Genomic DNA, 9,508 nt, shown 5'->3' with positions numbered 1-9,508 from the left:
ATGCCAGACTCGGAAGCTTCTGAATGGTACTGCATATGGAACTGCTCTTCCAACTGCTTCCAAGTCCGGATGGAGTCTGGTGGCAAAGAGGTGTACCATCCGAAAGCCGATCCCGTGAGGGACTGTGAGAAGACCCTCACGCGTAGTTGATCCGACACTGAAGCTGGTCCTAGTTGCGTCAAATACCGGCCCACGTGCTCGATGGAGCTGGAACCATCTGATCCACTGAATTTGGAGAAATCAGGGAGCCGATATTTAGGTGGTAGCGGGATCATCTCGTAGTCGTCGGGGTACGGCTTGGAATAGCCGATGGCCCTTCTTTTCGGCACCATGCCGAACTGGTCTCTCGCATGGTACTGATCTGATCCGTCGTGGCCGGGCTGCAGAGTTGAATTCTGAAGATTCGCCGGGTGGCGTACTTAGCCAGCCATGTTTGCTTTTCCAGCTCCGAGCCAACCGCAGGAGCTGAGCTCGGAGGTTCGTCGGGGTGGCGTACTTAGTTAGCCACGTCTCGCTTCTCAAGCTCGTCGCCGACGTCCCTCCCGTTTTCCCGTAAGTCCCTGATGTTGTGGCCTGGTTTGTGAGTGCCCAGTTGCCACAATCTGGCACATACGTGCACGTGTACCCGTGAGGGATCTCCTTAGGCGCCTCGGGCAAGAACTGGTAGTCACTAGGGTCACCACCGATCTTGTAGACGACGAATGCCGGTGTAGCCGGCACTTCTGGTGCTGCCAACGCATATGGCAGCGGTGGACGGGACTGGAGTGGCAACTCTCCTTGATGCGTCCCGAGAGCTGGTCCCGACGGCGAGTACCGGTGCCTCATGATCTCCGGATCACGCGAAGAGCGACACGCTCCAACGTGTTGACCAGGTTCTCAGAGTGGCGGTGTAGCGAGTGAGCCACCAAGTAGTTGATCTCCTGCCGCAGGGACCTGGTGCGTTCTTCCGACGGGGCAGAGAGGTCTATCCCATCTAGTGCACCATTAGGCGAGAACCCCTTCCACCTGATGCCATGTGAACGGGTTCTGTGGAAAGAGCCGATGAGGTCGGCTTCGAGGATGACTTTGATCTCGTCATACTTCTTCTTGAGCTCGTCCGTCGATCCTCGTACGTGATCGGCGTGCCGTCCGCCATCTCAGATGTAGATGGCGATGTGGTTGATGTAGAAGCTTGTCCCACCGGGCGTGCCGTAATGTGTTGTCGTCAAAACCCACCGGCGGGCAGCGATGTGCAACACCGTAGAGCCGGGAACAACCTAGGGCTGCGGCTGGCCGAGGTCCCTCCGAGCGACGGCCCGCAAAGCCTTCCGGTCACACGTCCGATGCCGATGCAAGGGCGTGCCACCCGACCTATACCTGGTCGTGAAGGTGATGGAGATGCCTCGCTTAGTTTCCCGCATGGCATACACTTAAACATTAAATACGAGCCTCGATCGGCTCTCAGGTTATCTCCGTGAATCGGCTCAAGGAGCCGATCCACCCATGATTCGTACGGGGTGCACGAATATATGGCGGTCCTGCTTGATCAAGATAAAGCTAATTAGATCTACGACGATTTAGGGTTTTCACCACATAATCGGATCATCCTACTCACGGTTGGGCCTCGCGGCCACGCACGGTGATCGTAAGCCGATCCTAAACAAGGCCTAAAAACCAACACGAGGTTGATCCCCGGAACATCCTGTTTAGGGCTAGCGAACGACACCCTACGTGCCGCTGGATCCTCCACCCCTTTGTAAGGCCTAACTATTGCAGATATTAAACTAATCCTTGTAGAACAAGGAGCAATCGTAACGGATCAGATCTACTAAATAATGATCAAGCGGGGTGCCGCCCCCACACCTAAGATAGGTGTGAGGGCGGCTAGACATGCAAGGGTTGCACTACGATAGCATGTTACGCGAAGAACTATGCTAACCCTAACACATCTATGATAACTACGTTGCTCGCCATCAACAAGGCTTCAGTACGAGCAACGCATGAACAACGTGGAAGTTAGGCTGCCTAGATCGCAAGATGCGATCTAGGCAGCATGTTGCTTACCGGTAGAAACCCTCGAGACGAAGGAGTTGGCGATGCGCCGAGATTGATTTGTTGGTTGAACGTTGGTTGTTGTTTATTCCATAAACCCTAGATACATATTTATAGTCCAGGGGACTTTCTAACGTGGGAATAATCCCCACCGTGCACGATACAAACTCTAACTTTTAATCTAAGATACAATCTACCATAATTAAAGATACACGGGCAATCTAGCCCAAACTCCTCATGCAAGGCCGCTTCAGAGATCTTCCACGTGTAATCTTCCAAGCCCATCTCTCTTACGGCCCACCTCCTGATTTGACCAAAATCTGGTGATAACAGGGAGACGCGTCACAGATCCATGACGGCACAACCCAAACCCGAAGCCCACCCGGCCCGGTCCGTCGTGACGGCCATATCCGTCATAGCACTAGTCCCCTCTACCAGCGACCGTTGTGTCAGACTGTCAGGTCAATGATTAACATGTCAGTCCGGTCGGTTGACTGTCGTTTTTGTCGTATATCGAGGAGACCGTGACCCAGCTTCCTACGCGTGGACTAATAAAATGCAGACACGTGGCCCATTGAAATAGCCGCCACGTGGACCAATAAAAAGTTTCATAGATGCAACCTGCACCGTACGAGATGTCCATCCGGCTTTTGGCACGTGCACCCACGTGGTCGTATCGCAACGCGACACGTGTTGACTGTGATGAGCCACATGGCACACCTCAAATGGGTTATCTACGGCCCATCGATGCAACTTGGATATGATTTCGGAGGCCCATGTTACGGCCTTAACTGCTACAGGTTAAGCCAGCCCATAAAAGGCGGCCCATGATGTTGTCGATTTTTGTTGGGCCGTCTACAGGCTGCCAAGGAAGGCCTATAATTTCCATGGCCCAAGTTATGGCCTTACTGCCATAGGTTAGGCCAGCCCATAACGGGCAACCCATGGTGTTGTCGGTCATTATTGGGCTGTCTACAGGCCGCCAAAAAAGGCTATTTTTATTGTTCTTCTTGGGCTCATTATAATATCATGCGTCCACTTACAATGAGGCCCAAGCAAGGATTCGATGATTTATGGGCCCAATTCTGGGTTTGTACATGCTAGACATATAACGCCTTTTAAGGACTAGATAAAAAATACTGGGCTAAATTTGTTTCAATGCATCCGATAAATGCCTATTCGGTGGCGCACGGTGATGCGCCACAGAATCCTCGCCATAAAAACTGGATTTCTGTGGCGCACCAGCTCATGCGCCATAGAATATTACCTTTCTGTGGCGCATTGTTACCTCGGTGTGCCACAGAAATAGGTGCGCCACAGAATTAGTTTTAGGTGCGCCACAGAATTAGTTACATGTATACACGATTTTGTACTGCTTGCTATACACATACAGGTTATATACAACAGTACACAGATATAATATAAATAACATGTATATTGCACAGATATAATATAAACATCATCATCACATTACTTAGAGCCCGATCGATATATACATATAGTCTCGATTCATATAAATTTTTACATACAAGTCTTAATTCATACAAAGTTCATCATCTCGAGATACAAATAGATGATAGTCACTACAAGCATCATCGCGATGAAAGTGGTCTTCATCCGGTTCCTCCTCTGCTCCCTCCTCTCTCCCGACAGGCTCGCTTGCACCGCCCCCGAGTGTGTAGTGACTAAAATATAAGAAATACCAAAATAAACAAAGAAGGTCAACACAAATAAGGGCTAACTAGGATCGAATAAATAAATGCCTCATACATTGTTGATCAAACAAATATTAACATTCAGGGATAGCGTAAGTGAGGTAAAGTCCGATACACAAGAGTTTGATATTTGTGCCATCTTACCAGGCTCACTTACGCCACCCCAGAGTGTACAGTGACCAAACATTCTAATCATCGGTACTATCTCGAAGAAAGACCAAAATAAACGAAGAAGGCCAACTAGGATCGAATAAATAAATGACTCATACATTGTTGGTCGAAACAAATATTAACATTCAAGGATGGAGTTAGTGAGGCCAGGTAGGATGCACTGTAGGGATTCGTTGCATAGAAAAACAAAAAATTTCCTACCGCGAGAACGCAATCCAAGCCAAGATGCAATCTAGAAGACGGGAGCAACGAGGGGATGATCAAGACTCACCCTTGAAGATTTCCAAAGCCTATAAGAGTAGGCTCTTATTTCTGCGGTAGACGATCACTTGCCGCTTGCAAAAGCGCGTAGAAGATCTTGATCACGGTGCCACGATCGGGCAGCACCTCCGTACTCGGTCACACGTTCGGTGTTGATGAAGACTGATAACCCACAAGTATAGGGGGTGTATCGTAGTATCTTCGATAAGTAAGAATGTCGATCCCAACAAAGAGCAGAAGGTGTTGACAAGCAGTTTCGATGAAGGATTCACTGTAAATGCTCACAGACAAGTATTCAGAGGGTTTTGATGTAACAGATGAATAAAGTACGAGTAAGTAAAGTGCGAGAGTAACAATTGCAGCGAGTGGCCCAATCCTTTTTAGCACAAAGGACAAGCCGGTTTGTTTACTTATAATGACCAAACGTTCCTGAGGACACACGGGATTTTAGTCTAGTGCTTTCGCTACATACGGCTGATTAATCTTCATTGTTTTGATAAGTGTTGTGTGGGTGAACCTATGCTAATGTACCGCCCTTCCTAGGACTAATACATACTTGTGATTATACCCCTGGCAAGCATCCGCAACTACAAGAAAGTAATTAAGAATAAATCTAACCACATCCTTAAACTCTGAGATCCTGCTATCCCTCCTGCATCGATATACCAACGGGGGTTTAGGTTTCTGTCACTCCGGCAACCCCGCAATCGGCAAACGAGTACAAGATGCATTCCCCTAGGCCCATAAAGGTGAAGTGTCATGTAGTCGACGTTCACATGACACCACTAGAAGAATGACACCACAACTTAAATATCATAACATTGAATATTACTCAACCATAATTCACTACTAGCATTTAGACTTCACCCATGTCCTCAAGAACTAAACGAACTACTCACGAGACATCATATGGAACATGATCAGAGGTGATATGATGATGAATAACAATCTGAACATAAACCTTGGTCCAATGGTTCCACTCAATAGCATCAACAACAAGTAGAAATCGATACCGGGAGAGTTTCCCCTATCAAACAATCAAGATCAAACCCAAATTGCTACGGCGGTGACGATGTCCAGCGGTGGAGACGGCGGTGATGATGGTGGAGATGATGATGATGGTGATGGAGATGATGTCCAGCTCGACGACGGTGACGATGGCATCAATTTCCCCCTCCGGGAGGGAATTTCCCCGGCGGATTCCTGCCCGCCGGAGAGCTCTTTTCTCTCTGGTGTTCTCCGCTCCGCAGAGGCGGCTGTGGCTCTTCGCGACGTACCCTCTGGAGCTTAGGTTTTCGGGACGAAGGGTTTCGCGAAGAAAAGGAGGCGAAAGGGGCTGTGGGGCCCCCACACCACAAGGTGGCGCGGCCTGGCCATGGGCCGCGCCGGCCTGTGGTCTGGCCCCACCTTGGGCCTTCTCAGCTCCTCCTTCTGGCTTCCTTCGTCATCTTGAAAAATAGGATTTTTGGTATAATTTCCTTCCACAGTTGATCTTCCGAAATATTGCGTTCCGACGGTGCTTTTTCCAGCAGAATCCTGGCTCCGGTGCTTGATCCTCCAATAATCATGAAACATGCAAAATAGATGAAATAACATAAGTATTATGTCCAAATATGAAGTATATCAATGAATAACAGCAAATTATGATATAAAATAGTGATGCAAATTGGACGTATCAACCCCCCCAAGCTTAGACTTCGCTTGTCCCCAAGCGAAACTGAACTCAGTAAACATGACCACATGTTTATGGAGTGAAGAGTCGATAAATAAAATACGGACAAGAAGCATCATATTCATTCACACAAGACATTCTAGTAAACAACTTGCTCATATAACTCAACTTGAAACAAGTATAAAGTAATCACAAATAAAGGTGCATAAGAAATCATAGTTGGTGATGGCAAACTTCATTCTTGGTCAGAGAACAATTAACAGATTATACTTATCTCATTGAGCAGCGCTCTCATGTTAAAGTTTATATGGCACAACTTGCATACTCAATCATAATGGTCTCCTCATGATCATTGATAACTTGCAAAGCTATATTCATTCAGATAAAACTTGTACTAAACAAGGAAGAATAAAAGACATGATAAAGCAAATCACAATATAATGGTTTGATCACAACAACTAAAATGCTTGCTTGAGATGGAGGGAAATAGGTTTACTGACTCAACATAAAATAAAAGACAGGCCCTTCACAGAGGGAAGCAGGGATTAAATCATGTGCTAAAGCTTTTCAGTTTTGAAATCATATAAAGATAATAAAAGTAACATTTTGAGAGGTGTTTGTTGTTGTCAACGACTGGTAGCGGGTACTCTAACCCCCTTGCCAGACAACCTTCAAAGAGCGGCTCCCATTTTATTTTTATTTTGTGTGGCACTCCTTCCAACCTTTCTTTCACAAACCATGGCTAACTGAATCCTCGGGTGCCTGCCAACAATCTCATACCATGAAGGAGTGCCTTTTTATTTTAGTTTTAATATGATGATGACACTCCCCCCAACCTTTGCTTACACAAGCCATGGCTAACCGAATCCTTCGGGTGCCGTCCAACAATCACAAACCATGGAGGAGTGTCTAATTAGGTTAATTAGTTTGGGACTGGGAATCCCATTGCCAGCTCTTTTTGCAAAATTATTGGATAAGCGGATGAAGCCACTAGTCCATTGGTGAAAGTTGCCCAACAAGATTGAAAGATAAAACACCACATACTTCCTCATGAGCTATAAAACATTGACACAAATAAGAGATACTAAGTTTTGAATTGTTTAAAGGTAGCACATGAAGTATTTACTTGGAATGGCAGAAAATACCATGTAGTAGGTAGGTATGGTGGACACAAATGACATAGGTTTGGACTAAGGTTTGGACGCACGAGAAGTATTCCCTCTCAGTACAAGTCTTTGGCTAGCAAGGCTAATTAGCAAGCATAAGAGTTGAAGGAAACAAACAAATATACATGTGATAGAAACAATCATGCATCTTCCTTGTAAGCACAAACAATTTTAACTTCAGAATAATAAGCTATGAGCTAACAAGAAAGAAAGACAATGAAATAACTACATGTATTTCTCTTTTCTACTTAAACCTCAAAGTGTTGTTGCTATTGACCAATGCTAAGTTTGCCAAAACCAAATAGATTTATTCAATGCTCCCAAAGTGATACCAATACTAACAACAAGGTAAATCATATAATAGAGATTGCAAACTAAAATAAGATGTGCAATATGTAAATGATAAGACTTCTCATTAATATTCCATAACGATAACTCACACCAAGGGATACATAGATAACCAACTAAAGGAGAGATACTTCCAAACTGCAACCCATCTTATATGATAACTTCCCTACTCATGATATGACACTACTTGACAATAAAAAGTAAAAGGTAGTGATGATGTGATACCGCGGCACTCCCCCAAGCTTGGAACAAACCAAGGGGATGCCAATACCGATGATGAATTACTCCTTCGGCGATGGTGGTGATGAACTCCTCCCGCGCTTCTTACAGATCTCTTTCAGCTTCAGTTTCTCAGCTTGGCAATTCTGCACTAAGACTCGAAGAGATTCATTGTTATCTGAAGTTAGTGATGATGACCTTGTGATGTGAATCGAGTGGTATTCCAGCATTCTACGGAGACGGCAATTCTCCTCCTGGAGTATCTCCACTTCTCTTCTTAGAGCCCGATATTGATCACAAAACTCATCGGTAGTCCGTAGAGCTTCTTCCAACACAGGGAAGGAGTCGAGGCTAAGAGCGGGTGGTAAGGGTCCCTGCAAGTTATGAGAAAAAGAACGTCGAGTGTCAACAGATCCCACCAAGATTTGCTTGCTCCCAACAGCTTGCTGCTCTTGTTTTGATGGCACCCTCTTCACTTCTTCCTCCGAAAACCCCTTGCCCTTGTTGTTGGAGGCCATGGTGCTTCTAGACCGAAAACAGATCCTGGCAGAAACAGCTCGAAACAAAACACGTCGAGAAAACGATATACGGACCTCCAGGGGTCAGGGGGATTATATAGCAAAAAATTTCTCGACAAAAGGAAAGTACCAGATCGAACCAGAGTCGGAAAGGGGCGACGAGGAGGCCAGACCATAGGGCGGCGCGGGCCCAGGCCAGGCCGCGCCGGCCTATGGTGGCACGCCCTCATGCGTCTTTTCCACTCCGTTTCGATCTCGTAATTTTTCATATTTTCCAAAAACAGCAAAAATATTGTTCGGAAAGTAAATTGCGAACTTTTCATTACTAAGATCAAGTTACCTATTCAAAGTCGAGTTCTGGCGGACTGTCAATTTGTCCTTTAATGAAAGCCTCCGGTGTTTCCACTCGAATAATATCAACATCAACATTATAAGAATCACCTGAGATATAATGCTTGAGTCTTTGTCCATTCACCACTTGCGTAGCATTGCCTTGGAGAGAGCTAATTTTAATTGCTCCTGAACGATACACCTCCTCAACAACGTATGGTCCTTCCCATTTCGAGAGTAATTTCCCTGCAAAGAATCTTCTGAAGACGGAAAAGGTCCCATGAAGTCAAATCCCCAACAATCAAATGGTTCAATAACAAGAGTATAATTCATAGGCATTTCATTACGTCTGGAGATATTACCAACCCTTTGGCATTCATCACAAGATAAAATAAACTTTCTCGCATCCTTGAAGAGAGTTGGCCAATAAAAACCTGATTGTAGAACCTTTTGCGCGGTTCTTTCTCCGGCGTGATGTCCTCCATAAGCACTACCATGACATTTACTCAATATCTCTTGTTGTTCATATTCGGGAACACACCTTCGCAGAATACCATCCACTCCTTCTTTATATAAGTGTGGGTCATCCCAGAAATAATGCCTCAAGTCATAAAAGAATTTCCTCCTTTGCTGAGCTGAAAAGGTTGGAGGCAAGTACTTGGAAACAATAAAGTTAGCATAATCAGCATACCAAGGACTATCTCGCGAGCTCACCTTTATTACAGCCAATTGTTCATTTGGAAAACTATCATTAACAGGAACAGGATCATAAGCAATATTTTCCAATCTAGACAAATTATCAGCAATAGGATTAGCAGCACCTTTCCTATCTACAATATGTAAATCAAATTCTTGCAAAAGAAGTACCCATCTAATAAGCCTCGGCTTAGCATCTTTCTTTGTCATAAGGTATCTAATTGCAGCATGATCAGTATGAATCGTAACTTTTGAATCAACAATATAAGATCTAAATTTATCACAAGCAAAGACTACAGCTAATAATTCTTTTTCAGTTGTAGCATAATTTCTTTGAGCAGCATCAAGAGTTTTACTAGCATAATGAATAACATTCAGTTT

This window comes from Lolium perenne, chromosome 4, assembly GCF_019359855.2.
Source record: "Lolium perenne isolate Kyuss_39 chromosome 4, Kyuss_2.0, whole genome shotgun sequence".
NCBI classification, from domain to species: Eukaryota; Viridiplantae; Streptophyta; class Magnoliopsida; order Poales; family Poaceae; genus Lolium; species Lolium perenne.
The sequence above is the reverse complement of the archived record's forward strand: the minus strand, read 5'-3'. Positions refer to the sequence as shown.